Source organism: Sipha flava, unplaced genomic scaffold (genome assembly GCF_003268045.1).
Source record: "Sipha flava isolate LNK unplaced genomic scaffold, YSA_version1 199_pilon_pilon, whole genome shotgun sequence".
Taxonomy (NCBI): Eukaryota; Metazoa; Arthropoda; class Insecta; order Hemiptera; family Aphididae; genus Sipha; species Sipha flava.
This window is the reverse complement of record NW_020272782.1, coordinates 214,076-238,354: the sequence shown is the minus strand read 5'-3', so window position 1 is coordinate 238,354 and position 24,279 is coordinate 214,076. Positions and strand designations below refer to the sequence as shown.

Below are 24,279 nucleotides of genomic sequence, written 5' to 3'. Positions count from 1 at the left end.
ACCCATTTAAAATTTCCATCGGGTGTTGATTGGAAATCAATAAGGTCAATTTGTCCTCTTGAATTAAAATCTGGTGATAGTATTGGTTTTACAACGACGCCTTTAAAAGGTTTTGATTTTTTTTATGTCCCACGGTACACAATATAGATAAGGTTCTCATAAAAACCAATGGAACTTTTGTTTTTATAAGAATATATAGTACTCCAGTGGCGTATACAAGGGGGGTGTTTGCTAGAAATGACACCCCCCTTGAGTCGTATCATATATTACATTATTATAGGAATATAGGTAAATCGATAATACAATATGAAATATACAATAATGCAAAATAATAATTACATATATACAGGTTAACATTACCGCGATTGCGACAATACGTGACGAAAATTATTCGTTTACGTTTTCGTGAAACACAAAACGTTTAATAATAATAGGTATTGTAGCATCGAATACTGATATTCGAATATCAGTTAAAATTTCGTTTTTTATTATTTGCCTGACATGAAATAGGTATTTAATCAAATGCCTAGTCATTTAATTAAATAACTAGGCATTTAACTAAATGTCTAGGCAGATAGTGAAATTGCATAAATATTAAATTCTTTGACTATATGCCTAGGCATTTAATAAAATGCCTGATTTGACTATATGCCTACGACATATATATATATATATATTATAAAAAAAAAGTGTTTTTATAAATGGATTTTAAAACTATTGATAGTAATAAAGGTTGTGAAACGGGATGGTCTTATAGGCCCAATAAACCCTAAGAAAAAGAAGAAGAAGAATATAATAAATAAAGGGGGCAATTTTTATGTATATTTTAAATTTTTTGAAAAAACGTCGGATAAAAATTTTAGCCACAAACATTTTTATATATTTTTTTAATTTTATATTTTAAATTTTTCAATGCCTATATACATTATACCTCAATACATTGTTTTTGAATAAGTATATAGTATAAATAATAAATAATAAGTTATATATCATTATAAAATGTGCGGGATTTTATAGTTACAAGAATTTAAAAAATTGTGCGGTTTTTTGGAGTTGTCGCTGTACATGTCCATTACACATAGGTATTATGTATATTAATTGTGAAAAATAATCAGACTGTATATTTTTTTAAAAAAAAACACTATCTTTGAATCCAACGGTGGTCTACTTACCACTGTCACGTTTAGGTCGGTGCGGAGATATTATGACCACAGATATATATATTAAACTAGATAGCCGACTCCTTTTAATCATTGAAGTCTGGCAGCCATATGCAGTTTGGGAAATGTTTTCATCTTTGTTATCATTATTGATCATAGTGATAAGTAACTGATTATAAAAAGTCGAATTTCAAGTATTTAATTTTTATTATTGTATAACACTCCAGTACCATAACTGAGTGCCCAATGCCAGTAGTGTATACTGGCCTGTGAAAATTTAGCAATTGCACCACTAGAAAACTATGAACAATTGCATTGGTAAGCACCTACAATTTTCATTTTCAAATCTAAAAATGTACAATTACCTATTTGTATAGTGTATATTGTAAGTAATATTTATTTAATGTTGCACATACAAAGAAATCAGGTTAAATTAAATGAATTAATAAAATATAATAATAAAAAATTCAATAAATTATTAAGTGTTAACATAACAATCCATAAATATATATATATATATATATATATATATATATATATATATATACATAATTGCATAATTGCATAAATAATTAACACACCATAATGTGTTTGGATATCAAAACTGTACAATAAATACAATTCAGTAAAGTTACAGTAAAACATAAGACGACTTTCGAGTCACAAAAGTTTACCGTTAAATAAAAAGCAATTTGAATTTTTATTAATTGATATCACGAGGATTGATAACATCCATATTTTGTAAACATTGCCCAACCTGCACATGGCGACCAGGCCTCATATTTGTATGCATAGTCTATACATAGTCGGCTATCTAGTTTAATATATATATCTGTGATTATGACGCGAACTTAAAAAGGACGATAACGTTATCTTAAATGTACACGTAAGGTGTCCGAACAATGGTCCAGCGAGAAGGCGACCGGACAGCGCGTGCTGGACGCGATCATCCTTCGCGGCGGTATCGCAGTGTCCCGGTCGCGATAAGACGATGGACGAAATTCTCGGATCGGTCATGGTTCGACGACCGCGTCCAAATCCGATATGAACGCACGGCTCCTGACTCCGCATTGTCGACAGGGCCCGGCCCAGTACCGCGACCTTGTCTGTCCCGTACGTAAATCGATTTTCTCTCGCCCCATTTGAAAAATATCAATCGTCTTCTTAACCGATGACTGATAAAACCGGACCAAATGGTTCAAAGATGTTGGACTAGTGCGGAAAAAAAATGTCGTTATTAATGACTATTTAATCGATAAATGAATTAACGGTATACATTTGTATACATTAACTAGGGCAGTTGAAATAAATGATAGGTTTTATCAATCGGATAGTTTAATAAAAGCTATTTTGCGAAAGGTAGTATCGCGGAGTCATCTTCTTATATTTACCAACAGGAAATACTGTCGAATTGATTACTTATTTTTATAACAATCATGCATCAGTTATATTCTCATATATACGGTCATGGCGCAAAAATTTATTTTTGAGACACGGGATCTTTAAGTGTACAGGATCCGTAAGAATCCGATGGAATTCTCGATTCACGTTTCACGTTTCGTTCAGAATATATTGCATAAGTTTTTATGTAAGTTTGCAATTTCGTTTGGTGTAAACGAATACAGACTCGATCTTGATATTTTCTTTTAATTAATGTCGAAACGTAAATACCCAAATTATTTATTCTCGTCCGTAAATATATACGTACTTGATACGAATTTAATATTGAAATGCTTGAAATATCAGTTAACTGTTTTCCGAATAAATTATAATATGAATTGTATATTAAATTTTTGGGATTGGACCGTTCTTTTTAATCCAATTTCGTCGTAAAAATATCACTTTTTTATAAAAACCGACTGTATTAATTCGTAAATTATTATTCATAACTATTTTGTAGAGAATATAGTTGTATACGGATGATCCGGATTTTAAGAAATTATTGTCACTGTTGACAATTCGTTCAAAATCTGTAATGAAAAGTAGTTAATGATTATCATTATTTTTTTATAAATCTAACGATATAATATTTCTTTCTTTACAAACAGTTTTAAATTTCAAATTATATACTAATATATTTTATTATACGTATAGAGAAAATGTATTGTTTTTATAGTTTACAGCCTATTTTTTAAAAATGTCATTAGGTATTTTTCATTCACATTACGCAGATGTTTAGCGATAATTTTCCACGAAACGAAATCATATAATTTCGCTGTTAAAAGATTATATTTTACAAAAAAAAAGAGCACGTTCTCTGATTCTCTTTTGAATTAAAGTTATTAATTTAAGGTTATCTATATGAAAAAAAATTTCAGGAACACTCATTCTTTTTCGCATTCATCCTAACCCTTTGATGAGGTAGTAAAGCTTTGTCGACTGAGCGAACAAATTAATATTGTTTGTAATAAAAAATTTAATTTCTCGAATTTAGTAATTAAAACCAATCAAACGGTAATAACGAAATAGTGGAACTTTTTAAAAATACAACCAAAAATTGTAAGATCGATGAGAAAATAGTTCATTTAATATTTATATTGTAATACGCATACGACTAATATAATTCATTAAACATTTAAATATAGTAAGTAGTGCTGTTGTACTATACTCCGTTGATTATATAGTATCTTAAAAAAAATGAATAAAACATTAAAGCATTTCTAATGGAGGTCGATTATGTTTCGACATGACGTCTGAAATTAATGTATTTGACCTCGGCTACTGACTTTGACACAGGAAAAATTTTACGATTCTTCCGTTGCGCAGTGGCACTAAAAACCATATGAGCATTAATTCAAATCGAAAATCTAGGAGACAATATAAACAATTAAACATCGGTTTGAACCTACCTGAGTTTATAACTTCCTTATGTCGTAAATTAAGTAATTTTACTACACAGTTACAGTGAATTTATTGGACGTATAATTAACTGATTCAATTTTCGTGTACGAATTTTTATAAAACAGAATAACTATTATTATTGTATTCTGGGATTTAAATCGAAACACGTGTCAAGTCCGAACTCGAACAATAACAGATACTTTTGTTTTAGGCATTTAAAATACGATACAACGTGTATTATTTAATATATATATATTAAATATTATATTATATATATCCGTTATAATACTAATATATTTAATTAGAATGTAAATAATATTTATTTGTGTACTAAAAAAATATCCTGTGTATTTCTAAGTTAACCATGATAATAGTTAAAGGGGCCTTTTTTTTTTATCAATTTGTCATTGTATTTGATTTCACACTCTATTTGTTTTCTGCGTCCGAATTCCCTATAGAGGTCCTGAAATATCTTACTAATAATAACTCATGTTGTTTATCTAAATGAGACCGATCAGTCTCACATGACAACATGTCATTTTTTGAAATCTGTTTTTAGGTGGCTACCATCTGTCAAGAGGAAAAAAATTTAATTTGTCAAAACAACTAATAAAATTTAAATAATTTAAGTCTAAACGAATGATATCGCATTATATTTACAGAGACTATAATATTTTTGATGTTTTGCTGTTGTACACATACATTTGTTAGATTCATACATTTGTTCAATTAAAAATAACGAAGGAATTCGATCCTATAACTTTTTTATTCTCTAAACAACTGTTGTAAAAATAAAACGGAATTAAAAAAAAATATCGACATTTTTTACGATTCTACGGATATAAAACACATACATTTTATTTTAAACGATCTTATATTACGATAAAATTTATTAATAAAAACAAGATTACTATTAGAAATCAAAATTTGTTCTCGCAAATACACACTGGATCCATTATATTTTCATCTATTATTCGTCAACGATAAAAATATATGTTCTTTCTTTACGTTTTTGTCGTGAAAATATATATCTGTTTCATTGAATATACTCCTGACATTATTTTATTTTTTAGATGTACTTCCCTTGAAAAGATATTATATAGAAGAAGCAGATGAGTTTACATAAGAAAAGGGAGACACGCAAACAGGTGCGTCGGACTGCGGTATTCGCGTGTTCAATTACCCGACAACCAACACGTGAATTATTCAGTACGTATAGATAAGTGATTGTTGAGAACAAAAAAAAAAAAAAATGATTGTAAAAATAATTAATGATAATTATATATTATAACAAATATCAAAAAATATGAACTGACATGGTATATGATCGAGACCGACCTGTTAACCTTCCGATGATATAATACATTTCTTTTCCCCCTTTTGCACGACGGATAGGAAAATTAATTCCCATATCGAAACACTACTATGATACACGCACACGTTTAATAATAACGATGTATAATAAGTATGGTAAACACTAAAAATAATTATTAGATATCCGATGTGTTTTTATAGACTGCATATATAATATACGTTGTATATACTTTAATAGGTTGAAATATTTTGAACGGAAATCGGTGGTTTACGTACAGAACTCTGTAAACTTCGTCAAGGACAAAGAGAGAGAGAGAGAGAGAGAGAGAGAGAGAGAGAGAGAGAGAGAGATGGTTAAAAACCTAACGTTGTACAAAAACGGTCGAATCTGAATTTATAGAGGAAAGCGATCAACGGGAGACAGGACAATGGTGTACTACTATTGTAATCAACGATTATTTCAGTGGGTGACCAGAGGGTAATGTCTCCCCGAAGAAAAATAAATGCAACCCTAAAAAAAAAAAATTTTTTTATTACATAAAAAATTTAACAGAATCAGCTATTTTTTATACGTCCCCCTTGAAAACGTACGCTCTCCTCCCTGCCCCCATAGATAGGAATAAACACTAATTGTAACGACGCGCAAACGACACGGACGACAATGGGAACGAACTGCGCAGTGTTAAATAATTCGTGATCGGAGGAGTGCGCTGCCGGGGTCGGACCGGGAAAGGGCACTCGAGGGACTCGTTTAAAAAGCTACTCGAGACTTGCAGACGGGTTTTTCGAGAACGATTCAGACGACGGTATCCGTAATGAGCGGACGTGGACCGGAGTGCAGACCGCGAAAAACTTTCCTGCTCGCGTTTTCCTTCTCGTCTTGCGACGGACTCGACAATCCTTCCGCGTCTGCGTCGAACACTTCCGTACGATCACTTCGATCACCACATCGTACACCGCGTTCGCATAACTGCGGCCCTTATTTCCGTCAAGCGACGATCGATGCCACCATGAACTGTACCATAAAAACGTGTACGATTTCGCCCGACCGAGCGGCGCATAAATCCACATCGGTACGCGTACGGGGAGAGGTGAGTAATTGAGTCCGTAGGCCGTTCGACCGGTAATAAATCCGTCTTCGTTTTTTTTTATATTCGTCCGTCGGGACGGAATCACGTACGATGCGCGGACAAGATTGTTCGAGTCGGTTACGCGTTGCCCCGCCAACGAAACGGTCAACGAAACGCGATAAAGAACCCGAAAAAGCACGGTTGATTTATGGTGAAAAAAACGAATCCCGTACTGCCGTGCGGGACGGGCGAAACGGTCGAACGGATGTGCATTGTGTTCACCCGATTTTGAATACGATTCGTTGCGCGTACGGATTTTCTCGTACGCAAACGAGTCGACGTACGCCCATGAAAAATCTATAAATAATCTGTGCTCCGGACCTTACACGAGCCCGGGGGGGGGAGTTGGGTTTCCTCGGAGGGTTGTTTACTATTTTCCTATCAGTGCTGTTATCCGAACAGTACACGTTTGCCAGTTGATATATTGTACAGCAGTAGTTATTTGCTATTTTTCTTCTTCTATATTCATCGTCGTGGTACTCCGATGGTCCCCAATGTTTTACGCCAAAATAAGATCAAGAATAAAAATTTGACGAACATTTGCGCCATTTGACTCTGTGAGTCGATTCTTAAAAATGAACTGGACGAGTCGAATCAGTGTTACAAGAGTTGGCGACTCAGTGACTCACTGACTCAGTTAAACTCACAACTCACAACTGTGCTAATGTAGATAGACGACTCTCTACTCCCTTGATAACGGTTTGTGAATCCAAACGGAAAATGTAATACCAACTTAAACAATAGTTCCCCTCGGATTTGGTTATAAATATTTCCATTGTTTCTTAAAACAAGATTTTTGACTTTCTGAGAAAAATTCGTAACGTTGTACGCTTATAGTCATGATTAATTTCATATGTGATAAGCTATTCATGAATATGGACTGTGAACTTGTGAGCCGAATCAAGAGTCGAGACTTGAAAAGTTGTTTAGAGTAGCGGTAAAGTGATTCAAACAAAGAGTTGAAGAATTGGGAGTCAACTCTCTTATTTGATTAAACTCATTGCACTGAAGTTGAAAGATTCAGTTCAACAGAATGAATTGGAATTCCCATCTCTACGAGTAATACACATTCATTGTTGACCAGGAGTTGGGGGCACGTCAGTCTAATAACCGTCAATTTTTCTTCGAATACATCTCATTCCCCGCATCCCGTTTGCATTTGGTCACCATTACCATGACTATTCATGTGCACGTGTTGTTCGGTGCCGATATATCGAAATCGATTTCCGTCGAATGTTATGTGTACAACGTGTGCGAGAGACGGAAACGTAGCGTTTTATTGTTATGATCGTACCGCAATTGTTTTAGGTGACAAAAAAACGTTATAACGAAACGTTATAACGGTACACAACGTGCAAAAGCTTGGTACGCAGACCGTTTGCAAATCGTTTCGCGACAAAACGGTGAATACTCTACGTTTCCCGATCCTGTAACCAGTGACGCACAGAAGATTTTTGACAAGGGTGTCGAAAATATATATTTCGAGGTACCCACCCATCCCCACCAGTAAAATTTGAGTTTAGGCATAGTATAACTCTTATTTTTAAGTGTTTTTAGTTTTTTCATACTAAGACACTAAAAAAAAAAAATTTAAAATAAACCTAATATTAATTATTTTTCAATTTTCTGGGTATTAATTTATAAGTTTGTATAGCATAATTTTTAGGATTGAGCCCTACTACTTATTTTCATGTGATGCTTTAGTTCTAGAGTAAACATAATTAGTATGTTGATTTGGATAGCTGAAAAATTGGTTAGTATTAAGTTAAACAAATATTCATACAAGTCCACACAGAACTAGCCATCCACCAATTCTCTAAGGGGTGCCAGTCGATACCCCTGACCCTCCCTATGTGCGCCATTGCCTGTAACCGAGTCACTCGAAATTCGGATGGTTTCATATCCTACAAATTCCTGAACCGGGAACACCCGGATGGCACGCGAAACCCGACAGTACGTTCTTACCATTCGGTCAACCGGTCAAAAATCGATTCAAGTGCGGACAAAGAAATCCGTATGCGACGATCGAAATGACCGTGCGCGCGGAAGTGGAAAATCAAAAACGACGTGGCTTCTTGAACGAGACTAATCCTATCGGAACCGGAACAGTTGTGCTAAAGAAGTCCGTTTCATGAGAAAACCCAAAAGCTGCAAGATTATTCGTCGTGATGTACGCACGGATAGACGAACACTCGGATTGTTGCAACGTTCAATTCGGCTCCTCTTGACTGCAAAGCAACTTCTCATCCCCCCCCCTCACAGGTATATGATCCTCCGACTCGCGGTATATAATCAGCCTCCTTTATGTGTACGCATGCCGTTCACGGACGTTAACGCGTGTAATAATTTCCATTAGCGCTCACCCTGGTCCTTTACGCATACCTGTGTCTACCACGTTATTACTGTTATTATCGTACGGATACGGTGCACGCCTTTAAGTATACCACTGCGTTACGTACCTAAGGGTACACACCGTTCCACGGAACCGGCGTGAGCCTCGTCGCCACCGCGTGGCCCAACTCCGTCTCGGATATCGCTCGTGATCGCTGCCGGCCGTAATAGACGGTCGCGCGGCGGATATTAAATATATAAATTTTATTTTCCGATCGAAACGTCTTCGAACCGATCGTCAAGACGAATACGATTACGGTCCGGTCCGTGATGTCAAGTCGGCGAAAAACTAATAAATATTATCGTGTGCGATCGAGAAGAAACAAACAATTACGTTCGGGCACGCGATGTGAATCGATTCACCGCCGTAGAAACGACATTTTCATCGTTCGAAAATCAAATCATTTGTTTGTTGTGCATTATGCTTGCTACAACATATAACTATGTTACCGAAAATATACCGTAAAGACGTTTGTACAATACTTGTTTTACTCATTTTCCGAACGAATAATTTCTGAAAAATATTATTCTATATTACGGACATCAGAAATTCATATCCACCGTAGGAGTACAAATTTTCTTCGATTTTTAATATCGTATTCGTTTTTATTGTTATCGATTTGCCGACTATGTTAAAACAAACGCATATTGAAAATGACAACTATTTTCGTTTTAAACTCGGTGGATTGGTGCTCTACGTAATAATATATGTGGGAGGTATTAAGTTAAAAGGAAAATAATCTCGAGCTTATTTCATTTAATGCTCGCTGTGATATATAATTTACATTTAGTTTACATTTAGAAAACCCGGTAAATTGATATTTTAAATAATGTTGGAACGATTAAGTTAGTCTACGTTCGTCCTTTATAAAATACCATCTGAATTATGTACACCTTCATTTTGAATTGATTACACAATACTCTTTTGTGTAGGTACTTCGTAATGATTAAATTATAAAATTTGCATCTAATTTATGATTGATTTTCAAACTGTGCCCTGGGGAGTAATTTTGTTGTTAATTGAGTAAAAATAACGTTTGTACTTTATTATTTCGCGCTTTGTTCAACGACTTAAACTTATATTAATTATTTTTTCTTAAATAGTCCATAGAATAAAACTTCTAGGTATCTCTGTTATTACAACAAACTTTTATGAATTATTGTAATTCGACCTAGAAAATAATATAAAAATGAAACGTGATTTAAATTTAAAAAATGGAAACTATCTGAAAAATACGTATGTGATGTTTTGTTGCTAGTATTATAAAAAAAAACAATTGCAACATAACATGTAATGCAGTGACGCCCAACCTTATTGCTAGATATAGCAGCTGTTGCAACTAGCAAATAAGAGGTGTTTCGGTATTATAATATTTGAGTGAAAATAAAAATACTTGAGACATATTTATTATTATTATTTTTAATATTAATAATAATATTGTATCATTCATGTTTCATATTGTTTCTGTGTTATTATTTGTACAATACATGTAATATTAACAAATAATAAAACAAAAAACACTCTTTAAATTTTGAGTTTTTCGGAGAGGATGGGTGGGTATAATACACCAGAAAAATACCTCTAGGGCGCCATTGATGTAATGTGTTATAAATCGTAGTGTAAGCTTTTTGTATTAATTTATATAAAAATCGGGTTTTTATATATATTTATTATCATATTTATTTATATAAATAATAAGTATCTATGGTTGTTCTCAGAATATTCGCACCACAAATAATTCCGTCATAAAACACTATGAGCACTATATACACCGGAGTAAGTCGTGTTGCACATATCGACTCAAATAAAACGCTGATTTTGTACAGTTTCAATTTCTATTGAACACGGATATTGAGTATGTATTATAGAATATTTCAATACATGTACCTGTAAAGTTAATTCGAGTGCGTATAAATTTGCTCGGAAACGTTTTTATTGATAGTTCCAATCGGAAACTCGCTGATAAATATTTGCGTACAGTATACACTACTTTTGCTATGCGTAATATAACGACATACCTACGCACCATACGCGGGAACTCGAACGGAGTTTAATAAAAATAAAAATAAATCGATTTCCTCTCTCTCTCTCTCACTGTACGAATCGCTATGAATTTTTTTTTAGAATCAGCAGAATATTATTATAGTGTATACCGACAGTACCGACGTATATCTATACCAACGTCATAGTATTATCGTGATATCGACGTACGGAAAAGTATTAACGTTTGACTGATCAGCCGACGAAGGTTTTTTTTCCGTTCAATATCTCTTTCGATCGATCTGCCGCGGTCGACCTACGGGTTTAATGAGACCGAGGGGTAGACCATAAATCGCGGTGGTTCGATCACCTGTCAACCGCGGAGTCGGTCGCGCGTGCGAGACGCATATAGCTATGGCGCGTGTTTGATACCATTGGCGCCAGTGGCGTAATTGAAAAGAAATCATGGTATGGGGTGGGGTTGAACTGAAAAAGAGCACGTATCTAATGTTCGTTGGACGACATTAAATGGCAATTTTTCTCAATCGTCAAGAAAAAAAAGAAAAAAGAAGAATCCAACACTAAACTACGAATAGTTTAATTAATTTTTTCCTTTACAATTCTCGCAATCAATATTCAACCTTCCAGACGGTTCCCGGAACAATCAATTGCACTGCGTTTATATAAAAGCAAATAATTGTGAATCATGAATCGGCTATCATGGTAAAAAAGTTCTGAATAAAATTGCTTAAGTTTGAAGAGAAAAAATGTAATATTCATCGTTCTTATGCAACTCTCCGAATTGTAATGTTGCTTGATAAACGCTCAGGCCAAAGTCATCATCCACCACCTACAGTCCATATAGTCGCTTTCTAATTCTCTCTCGTTCTAGTTGGATTTTTATTTGCGCCCACTCGTAACACAGTATTTAACACAACACGACGTTTAAAAATACATGGTTTCCACACCATGGGGCTTGTTGCTTACAGAACAAATATTTATTGGTTCATCAGAACATCTATGTACACTGCGTGAAGTAGTGCTCTTGATGCCCGAGTACCCGGATACTCTAGTTTTACGGGTATTACCCGATTTACAAAATTTCGGTTACTCGTTATGGTTTGTGTACTCATTACCATCTAGATAATTGTGTAATGAATAATTTAATACTGATTACCTCTTAGCAGTTAAGACTTAGCTAAACCGTTTACGTATATCAAAAACCATCGGGTACCCGAACATACATTTTGGGTAATCGGTACCCACTACCCGAAAACGTTGACTGCCCACAAAATCGGGTATTACCCACATCAAAAATCAAAAACACTAGCGTGAAGCCGAAGCAGTTGACCTTTTTGTCCCCAGAGTCTCTTTTACGCAAGCGTCGTATAGGTACAGCACGTGTCCAGGTAGTGACTGCCGCGGACATCTTAAACGATAAACGCGCATGCACTGGTGGTGACATTGAGGCCGATCCCTGCGTTTCGCGATAATATTCCACATTCCACTGCACTCGATTCGGATCGCGGCCGGTCGATCTCGAAAAAACGATCGGCTAAACCCGTTATTATTATTATACTTGCAGTATCCTTATCCTGACGTACGTTATTCGCGCTTCGGCACCGGCGGACAAGGAACGTAAGCTCATCGCGGTACGGATGGGTTTAACGGTGCCGAAACCGGAAAACCTCGTAATCTGCGGAAAACTATTGATATCGGATCGCCAGCAAAAGCGTACACAGCTCGTGCGCTCACACGTGCACCATGCGCACACGATGTTAATCCGGATCAACCGGAAGACCTGCGTGCACGTATGCCGGGTCAGGCTTTTTACGCGCGCTCGTACATAATACGCGTACCTACGTACGCCGCCGACCCTGTTTCTGTTGCTCCGAGACCTTTGAAAGATTACCCGCGCGATGCGAGCACGGTGTAGCCTGCATTAATAACTTAGAATTTAGGAAATTACTCATGGCACGGCCGGAAACGCTGCACGGCTACGGCGGATACGCAGAGAATTATACGGTTCGCATTAAAAATGCATAGCCGCCGCGGTTTTCGAAACGCGTGTGAATTAATAACCCGCGCCCGGTTGGCATCGTCGGGTAGAAAATCCGTTTCGCGTGAATTTACATATTCCCGAATCGTTCCATCGATTCTCCTTCACTCCGTCGCAACAGTACGGCTACTGTGTTCTCGACGCATTTGCGCGGTACGGCGATAAACCACCTCCGCGGTATACACCCGGAACACGTTATTCTGCATTATTATGGCACGTGCGAACCAGGTGTCGAGCGTACCGGAGCATCCGAGTTGGGTTCCCGAGTGCTAGGGGCTAATCGTAGGTAATATACTAGTTGGATCCCAGATTTTTATCTACAATACTTGTACTACAATAGTTGGATCCCGGATTTTTATAGGTACTACATTAGTTGGGTCCTGAATTATTTTAGGTATTACACTAGTTCCTGAATATTTTTTGGTAAGTACAACATTATACTAATATTTTCCTTCCCATTTTAACAAGCTTAAGACTGTCTACGATCTGTTTAGACCACAGGTATGGTGAAAAATGTTTTTCATAGTTTTTTTTTACATAGTTTATTTTCCATTAAAATATAAATTATTAGAATTGTGCTGGTAAAAATATTAAAAATATTAAAATTGTGTTAATATTATTAATTATATTTTTATAATATTTTTATTACACTATACTAACTTTCCAATACTATTATATACAAATATTATATAAATTATAGAATTTTAAAAAAATGTTGCGCTGGAGTCTAAATATATCATAGACAGTCATAAGTCTGTTAAAATGGGAAGGAGAATATTAGAATAATGAAGTACTTGTCAAAAAATATCCAGAAAAATATTCAGAAACTAGTGTATACCTAAAATAATTCAGGACCCAACTAGTGTAATACCTTAAATAATTCGGGACCCAACTAGAGTAGGAATTTTAAATTCGGGACCCAATTCGGATGCAGCCGAGTGTACGTTTCGGAAGTCCGTACAAGTTGCCGAGCGGTAATAATAACCTTGGTAATCCGTTTACTGTTGAACTGCTAATGTTAATCATAAAGTATAATCGAACGCAATCAATGCTGTACAGCTAAAATTGTATGTATTTTATATATTTTTAATATACATTTTGTTGTATGAACAAACGCCGTTAATCAATATTGGTACGGTTTTTGAATTTTCCTGATGGACGTCACACGCTATTATTCGACTACGATAGAATTTCAAGGAAAATTCGGCGTTATTCACAGTACTACAGGAATTCATATTCGGAAATTATTATTCGTTTTTCTTACGTAGAAAATAAATAATTCATTCCGCTTCTTGTGGTAAATAACTTGTTCAAATAAGTAGCAGAGTAAAGAATAATTAATTGCGAGCTCATTCGTTTCCCGGTAAATACTGTACAGTTATGTGATATTCATGAACCATCATTATAACGTTTTGATCAGATTAAATTTTCGAATAAATTATCACTTTCTTTAACGACAGGTTATTTAAACGATTTATGTTCAAAAACATTAACTTCACAACTATCTTTATTCTATTTTTGTTAATAATTTCCTTACACATTTTAGTTGCGATCAATGTTACAATTTTTTCATTTTCAAAACGACAATCAATTCAACATCGTATTCAAAAGACGATTCTGATCGTATATATTTTGTAAAATGTAATTAGCTAGGCTTTCAGTGGAACTACATTATGAAAACATTGTGTTGTATTTTCTGTAAACGTTATGCACACTGCGTGAACACGTATAAACATTTAACTTTACTTTTATATAACTATAAATAACAAACTGGAAACGGTTAGAATCTAGTTCGATATTACCTTAGCTTATTTATGTTTTCAATTCTATCGAGTACATTCGATGGCTATTTTTAATTATTCAGCGGTGAACTTTTAACGCAGTGTTAATATTCGTATTAAAATTTTTTTAGAAATATTTTCGAATGTTCGTTGTAATCGTCAGCAAATGAATAAATTAACGGCAAAAACGTGAGGATGTATACCTACTACAGGCGACCAGATATATTGTGCTAATAATCTCTGAACAGAGATTTGTACAGCAATAAAGCATTATAGCGAGTAAATTCTCTATACCGGCTATTAATAATATTATAAATTATCATTATATTGCTACTGTACATCGGCAATCTTGATTTCGCAAATCTAAGTCAAACGCAATCATTGTGTTCCACTAAAATATTATGTAAACTATTATAATATTATAATATATTTTGTCGGATCGATAAAGTCTGAAGGCTCCACTATTACCGTGTCCCACGTACGCAGCGTGTCTAAATGATAAATTATCTGTTACGTTTAAATAGGTCTTTAGTAAAAATAATTTTAACTCATAATTTTTAATTTACATCAAGTTATTCATCAGCACGTATACCATCAGTGTATAATCGCCTTCGAACGTAATGCGAAACGGTTGGAAATCTTCAGCTATTCGGTCAGGTTTGGCTACAAATAAAATCGACTTATAACGTAGCCCAATTCGTATACGGTACACAATGATTGTGGAACAGTATCTCAAAGGAAATTCAAAACACCATTATATTGATATATACTAATTTATCGAAACAGTATTATAAGATATCGTACACATAGTAATATCTGCGCGTAAGGAAATACGAATGAAAAACAAACCGCGTTACTTTTCATTACACATATGACACGTTTTTCGACTTCTGATTCAACTTCATTCGAGTCCGTAAACGTTTCATCTTCTTCTTCGAACAGTCCGCAATTAGGACCATCTCGTCAAACGCCTTCCAGTTACCTAATAATTATATTAATAAGAAAAAATGAAAACGATCGAAGAAAAACGAGTTTACTCGGAGTAATGACATAAAACGGAGGTAAAATTGTTTTAAAAAATATATAGGTCGCGTGCGCATACACACACATACATCCGAACTGTTTTATGACCGTTTTAGCATGTTCGCATATACTGCGTGAATGCGTCATATTAATGTACATAATATTAACACACATAATATTCAGGTATATTATACATATATTATACAAGTATATATAGGTACCCAACCTGTAATTATACAACGATCAAGAACGAATTATTTTTTCCTTATTTCCAATCGGACTTTTAAGAAAACATATTAATAATAATAATGTTAATGTGTAACACTAACGGTTTACGCACGCACACTGGCTTCGATAAATCGTAACGGTAATTGTAATGTTTTCACCGACATTACAGTTCGTCATTTTTATTATTATCACAACAAACCGAACAGACTTGCGACTGAGTTTCAGCGAGCTCACATATTACGAATACAAAACTCCAGAGACGCATTTAGGGGGGGGGTTTATATGGGTGTTAAAGCACCCCCCATCGACCGTATTTTGTGATATTTCACCAAATCGCATATTTACTAGAAGAGTATACTTTGAATAAACGTAGTATACGACTTGTAGTTTATACATATACTGTCTAAACATAATCGTTTTCATTAATATAATAATTTATATATACACATGGCATTTATTATGTAATGCGGGGGGGGGAGGCAGAGCCCCCACTTCCCATAAGTCTATTAAATTTCAAAACAACCCCCATTAAACGAATCCTGGATACGTCACTGCAAACATCCAATTATTCCGTACGCACAAACGTCCCGTGTACTAACAGGGAGGGCTGCCGCAGTGCATTATTCGCGCGCGGCGTTTAAATCGAACCGAACACGACATTGTTAAGACACACACGTATTGCATAATAAAATGTGTACATAAATTCTCGCGTCGCGTACCGGTAATACTAACAATACACGCGGACGTGTATCTATGCAAATATACACTGACGTGGTATACGTGGTATTATCGGGATCCGGATTTGTTAGGTACCGCCGACATACGAATATTTATTCCGCTTTCATACTACGTAGAACTATCGAAAATTAATTATCGTCCGCGGGTATCAAGAAAAAAATGAACGTACTAACTCGTTGAATTTCGTATTGCTCGATAAGTTACGTTTTTCGGTGCGGGTTCGGTTGAAATAAATTAAACCTTATTAGGTGATAAATATCCTTTGATTTCGTGACGTTATTCTCCGTACGAACGTACGAAAAAGCAAACTTGGCCGTCTGAAAAACGTATATTAAAACGCGCGTTATTTCTCGACGATTCACGGCGAAGCGAAGCGATTTCGACTTGTTGTGCTATAAATCTAACTTGATGGAATGCTTGAATTCCTGACAACCGATTTCTTAATTCTTATTTGTACACGAACACATGGGTACGCAAGCATGTTTCATTCGATAAATACGTGATAGGACTCGGTAATTAGTCTTGAGACAAAGACTTGGTGAATATAAATTACTTAATGGGCAAAAAAATACGAGCCAGTCATCTTCGCAGCAGCCGTTTAGAGTTGGGATTAGTTAGGAGATTTATGACAATTTAAGAATAGAAACACGCAGATAAAAAATATATTTACGGTCACGTGAACGTTGGATTTTGAGGTTGAAACAACGGTTACAATGTGGGCACATCAAATATTATTGAACGTATCGTATACGCACGCCTGCAGTATTATTTGAAATGTATTTTTTTCGTCAAACGTCTACTGCACAGTAAGTGTACAGATGATGTTAAAATATGTTTTGAATGTTTTCATAAAAGTACAAAACATAAATTACTGTTTATCGGATTTATACGCTGGAGTGGCAATTTTTTTTTTTTTTTTGGAAGAGGCACAATACAAGAGACTTTTGAAATAACAAAATAAAAAAAAATTGAAAAAATCATCAATAACCTTTTATCCAGAAACCGTGGTGACATTTCCAAGAATCTAATCCCGTTACTTAAATGTTAAGATACGCACATACCCAATCGATGATACAATGACGTTGTAGTGCACCGTTACAATAACGCGTAGAACATCTTAAAATCTGAACTCTGACGTGGCGATCGAAAGCGCGTCGCTATTGTACCGTTCCTGCACCCGAGACCGTCGACATCGCGATATCATCGCCGCCGGCGGAAATGCTAATGAACCGTACCGGGGCACCCCCGAGGGTTCGCAACCACGCGCGGTAAATGGTTTACAGTGCAATACACGAGCACACCCGTTGTACGTTTACCGACGTGCGTCGACAGAGCCGTACCGAGCCATTTTTTATCCTGAGGCAGAACTGAAGCAATGCGCCCCCTCCCTAGATTGTAGGGTTGTTTCACTTACGGCTTTTAATATGTATCATACGATTCGGAAATATCTAAAAAAATTGTAATTAGGTTTCTATAGCAAAAGAAGAAATAACATTTTTAGCCACAAGTATATAATTATTAGTTAACATCTTCTTATATTACGGTAAACAAATAAATTTGATATTTGCAAATTATTAGATGCTTGAATATATTAGTTAATAATAATAAAATAATTTAAAACAGTTATTATTTATAATTCAATTCTTCTTGCTTTTGTGTCGGCAAATATAATGTAGATGTTAAACAGGTGGTACCAACAGTAATTAATACTTTTTCTTAAGTAAATCATTTAATATTTTTACGCCTCCCCAGTTTCACACGCCCAAAGCAAATGCCTCGGTCGTCTCATCCTAGTTACGGCTCTGTGCGTCTAACGTTATCATCGACACCGCCGGGACGAGATCGCAGTGGCCATCCGTCCACCGATTGCATCGCAGAGGATGTTCGCGTAAGGTTCCGCCTGGCTCGAGGGGGAGGGGGGAGGTTTAAAACATTTGCGTCTAATCAACACGCCGACCGGAACCGGTGAAATTGTCCGCGAGTAGTACAAAATATCGTTTTCAATCGTTTCGGGCCAGTGCGATTGAGCCGCTTGCAGCAAAACGACGTGCGAAACCGAGCCGCCGTGCAAGAACGATCTTTGAACAACTCGCATGTGTGCTGCACGATTATCGCACACACGAGAAAAACCACGTACGGTCGAGGCGTGTTATTATTTACGTACGGATTCGTTTGGGTGCAAAATGAAAACCGTTTGGTCGAGATCGCTTCACGACGATAAAGATTACGATAATTAGTGCGTAGGAAATCGTTTTGCATAATCCGAACGTGCGCGCGTGATGTTTTAATAAAAAAAAAAAACGGGAACGAAATATAATACACGCGGAATCGTTTGCAGACGTAGAGGAAAAGGTACGCCGCGCGTGCGTTCATGTTGCAGCCTACGGTAGAGCGGTGAAAATAATCGGGTGCCGTCCAAACTATTACTTATAATCGACCGGCGTAGGTGCAAATCGATCGATGTGTTATTATTTCACGCGCCTCCGCCACCGCTGTTGAGAGTGAGAGAATACAATAAGATGTTTACAATCTTAAACCCAAAGAAACCAATCGTGTAACACGCGATTGTCAAACGTTAAACTATAAATCCTAATATAGCTTTATGGTCACGTATTCTATAATTCTGATGGTTATTCAAAAATATTCTCCAATTTCAGGCATAACGTTTTATTAAATTTCCGTCTTCATAAATTTCAGTCAGATGCGATGGCGTCTGTGCGGATTTTAAACATTGCAGCGCATTACATACTTTAAACAGTTTCAAACGCTGTCCAAACGTGTCCAGATATCCAAAAGTCCTTCTATTGTCGAAAGCGTTATGTATGGATTGTCGATAGATGTTAGCTTATTATTGAAAACTATTCAAATCAAACTAAAACCGTTTGCAGACCGAAAGTAAAGCAATTTCGAACTCCAAGTTCTTATTCAAATCATACACACACCAGGATCCGCAATCAATAGTAATAATAGACTTTCAAGAAATCACTATGTTTGTCAGTACCTGCTAGTTGTTTCAATGTTTTCTTTTTTTTTTTTTTTTTTGTAAAATTGCGTAAAAAAATGAGAATTCGGAAAACAGACGTTCATCTCGAAAAACCTCGACGAGAGGAAACGGTTTGTCGCATTATTACGAACGGAGCCGGACGAATAAAAGTACTAGTGTAAAACGTAATTCCATTAAAAACGTAAAACTGACGTCGTTTGGTTCGATATCTTTGGCGAACACTTCAACGGTAGAGTGCCGGGTTTACATAATAATATAAACATAATTTTCAATACCGTTTTGTTGTGTCCAGCAGGCCCTATTCTAAGGATTTTTACCTACTGCTCAAACACACTGAAAAGTTGGTTTTATGAAATTTATTTAGATTATCATACTCACCCCGTCCCCAAATAAATGTTGTGATATTTTAAAATGTTGACCATAGCGTGGTAAAATATTAAAAAAAAAAAAAACACGCATCTTTCCCGTTATACGTATACCACTGTTTAAATTTAAATTGCATAGATCAATCAATCATCGAAGTAGCAACGATTGTAAACTTACTTGATTGTTACTTATTAATAGAGCGTGGATTTCTATACAATTGCATATTTTTTTCCTTTTAATATTTTTGGATTTTTGTCAGTTATCTCCACGAATCATCATAATTATCATAATTATCATTTGAAGCTAATGGTGAAATTTTTTTTTTTTGTATATTTCTGCATATTCAGAGGTTATGACATATTTTTGCATATTTTGGCAAAATTCAAAAATGAAACGAGCTTTCCAACAAAAATGAAGGTCTGAAAATTCTACGAAAAATTAATTCAGTGTTATTAGGCGAAAAAGTTCAACTCGAAGATCTTTATCAAGACCCGACAATACTAAGTTGCTTCAAATATGCTCCAATAACTTCGGATGACGTCAAACGTTCGTTTTCAGTCTTTAAAAATATGTTAACCGATAAAAGACACAGCTTCACAGAAGATAAACTTGAAATGCATATGATTATTCATTTTAATAATAAATAAAATTTTAAAAATAAATTGTTCAGAAAATTCCCTACATTTTTTTTTTATTAAGTATTTAAGTAATTAATTATTATAAGTAGAATTATAACTTTTAAATAAATAAAAAATTCTCGCATATTTTTTTTACATATTTTCACGATTTTGACTGCATATTTTTTGCATATTTTCATGATTTTTACTGCATATTATATGGCATATTTCGATAGGTTTAAGTGCATACAAATCCGCGCTCTACTTATTAGGTACTAGGTTGGGTTTATAAATCACACGAATTTCAAATACTCAATAGAAATGCAATCATTCTACCCGTTAGAATATGATGCGGTGCGACCGGCACCGTAAGACTAAAAAGGTCGTAGACCCCTGCGATCCTGGGAGACGACATCGATGCGCTTTGCCTCTGGCGCACCGGTCGGAACGTCTCGGAGCGAAAGTTAGCACCTCCGCGATGGAACGTATTTCGTTCTCGAATAAATCGGCCGCATTACGTACACGGATTCCCGTCCGGCAGAAGTGTCTCGCCGCGGGGGCATTGCACGTCCCATTATTCAACGCGGTCGTCTATTTAAATAAACGTATACATATATTCACAGACAATATGTAAAACGTTGCTGCAAAGCCGATTCGCCGCGTTCATTATGCACGTACAACAACGATATGTAGCGCGTGTGCGCGTGTACACCTCTATACGCGTGTATCGACCGAGACGGTTTCGCGCGCAAACCACCTCTGCTGATGCGGTGCGATCGCCACCCGAGTAATATTCAAATCCGTAATATGCAAACACTGCCTAGCACGACCGTAGCCTAGCCAAACACCGTCTGCGTAGACACGTACGCGCGGCGGAGGAGAACGTCGTCCCGTATTAATTGGTCTTATGAATATTTAACCGAAACGTTTCCCGGGAGGGATTTTCGCGCGGCGCTAATGAATTCGTCGATCTCCCGAGACTGTCGGCGGGTGTTGTGCCGCGCGTTCACGGGTAGGGGTGGATCATCGACGGAAAACAGACGACACCGCCACCGGACGTCCCCAGATCCGGTGTGGGTGAACACCTGCGATCGATGCTACCCTATAATTAAGCTGCCACCGATCGTACGTTCACGAGACGCACGATATTATTGTTACGATGTGCGCGGAACGCGTTTTATCGATAACAACATTGACAATCACTGTAACGTTTTCCGTCGGTGGTCGACACGCGATCTGCAGGGTCCGCACGTCACTGCGTTCCGAAGTCTGCGCGCGTTATACGTTCGTATTGCATGGTGTACACGACTAACGATTCCGATAGTAACAATCGTAATACGCGAATCGTTCTGGACAAACTAGTGTGTAGAACGTGTTACGTTCGAACGAACGCAGTGGTGGATTAGGGGGCAGCCTAAAAGTATTATAGCCTAGGGCGGCTTTTTCGGGAGGGCGGATTTTTTTTTTTTTATAGAATAAAGTGTTATTATTGACTTATTAAGTATATTTATTTTAATATATTTTTTTTATATTTGTCATATAAACACGAATAAAAATAATTTTAAAAAGTTATAATAATATATTAGTATGTACATTGTATGATGCGTACCTATAGGCTGTAGTAAGAATATTACATTATTACAATTTGAAAATATTTTATTTGTAATGAAATAATTACAGTTAGTTACTAGTTATTATTAATAACTTATTAGTACCTGTGTACTTATTGGGAACATTCGACTATCTGAGTATAGGTATTTTACTATAGGTATTTCAGTTATGTGACTGTATAAACATTGTTTATTTGTACTGGTGATTATGGTATCTGAAGTAAAATAATAGACATGAAATATTTTATTTTTAGAAGTTTTCTATTTTAAATATTTTATATTTTATATTTTTTTTTGTTGATAAAAAAACTGAATAAAATTTAAAGAGAAGGATTTAGACCAAATATTGTTGGTTCCTTAGTAGAGTGATAGGGGGGGGGCAGAGTGATTAAGCCTAGGGGCACCAAAACGCTAAAATCTGTCACTGAACGAACGATCAACAATGTTTGCTTTTACCAAACGATATAAAAACAAATATTAATTTTACGTTACGCGGTAGTTGTATGCGCGCAATGAAGACGCTCAGGTGAAATGTGACTATGGTCTCACCGGATTGAATGTCTCGATCCAATTGTATTCGGCGTAATGCAGCGACTATAGTCGTAAATATATTTACGCGATTCAGTGGCGGATCCAAGGGGGAAGGGGTTTCGGATGTTAAGCCCCCCTTCCGAAATCAGGAAAAATATACATTAAAAATCAATAATTTTATGGATTAAGAAAAATATTTTTTTTTTTTTAAAAAAAAAGTACGAGTATTTTTATTCGTACAAAAAATTAGTAGTCTTAGATTTAAATTAATGTTTAATTATTATTTACTATTGTCTCAATTCGTTATCAATCACTGACTGTAATGTTATAAAAAATATCTTCGATGGTAAACGATGAAACTATTAAAACTTTGAAGTATAGACGTGACAGGCCATAGTGTTTAGATAACGATTCACAACGAATAATGATAATAATAATTTGTTCGATCGTATCGAGCGTGTGCACGTACGAAATACATCTTCGTAACTATTCTAAAGAGGTGAAACGGCTGAGCCAGGTTCCGATACCCGTGATTATCGTTTTGATGAACGATTATTAAACTCTTTTGGTCATTAATTCCTATGAACTACCAAAAAGTTTGGGGATTAAAAGTCATTAGAAAAAGTAAGTGTTACAACATTTTTCATATAGGTAAAAAAAAAATTCAAGTTCAGTATAAAAATCTAAATTGTCTACTAATATTAATCGTAGAGTTTAAATTTCCAGTCAAATTTCGAGCTTATTCACTTATATAAACCTCATTTATTCATATTTTTCTACCAATGACCAACATAATTACAATTTTATATTTCGTTTAATCGACGACCGGGTGGTATCTGCTTGCGCAATGTTTCCACTCGGAAAATATGGTATACAACAGTAAATAATGTTTAATATTTGTAATCAGATCACCATTAATACCAAATTAGAATTTATAATTTCACATACCTCTGCAAATTTATTTTAAATTATAACTAGTATATTATACCTATTCTACAACAATTTTAAATCAGTATTTCCGTTTAAATGAATTCCACTCATCTGTTGTTGGTTAAATAGATAAAAAATCGAAGACCAAATATTACAAAACTATTAAACGTATACTACAACAGTGATTTTGCGGTCGCTGAACACAACTATGAACAATGTACACGTGAAACGTTATTGCTAAAACAATCGCATATAAGTATGACGGTCTTTGCTTTTATTCGTATTTGCATTGCAAATGCACGTTTAGCATTAAAACACAAACGGACCAACAGTTATGTACAACTACAACAATACGGCACTATTTATTTTATTGTTATAACTATTTTTTCTTTTGAGCTTAAGGATATAAATTATGAAAACGTGTTAAACGAACGTGTGTTTGTAAGTATATTTTAGCAAAAATTATGCGTGCACCGTGTTTGTTAAACATTTACAAGTTTGAGTTACTCGGCTAATTCACATTTACGTGAATAAATCAATTTAATTTCCGTCATAGTGATTAAACGTGAGCGAGT

General features: G+C 35.4%; 1 protein-coding gene across 1 annotated transcript in view; it reads left to right on the top strand.

Moving 5' to 3' along the window:
* LOC112681918 overlaps window positions 1–24,279 on the top strand; it is a 66,842-nt gene that overhangs the window by 30,930 nt on the left and 11,633 nt on the right. The gene's annotated exons all lie outside the window — the stretch shown is intronic.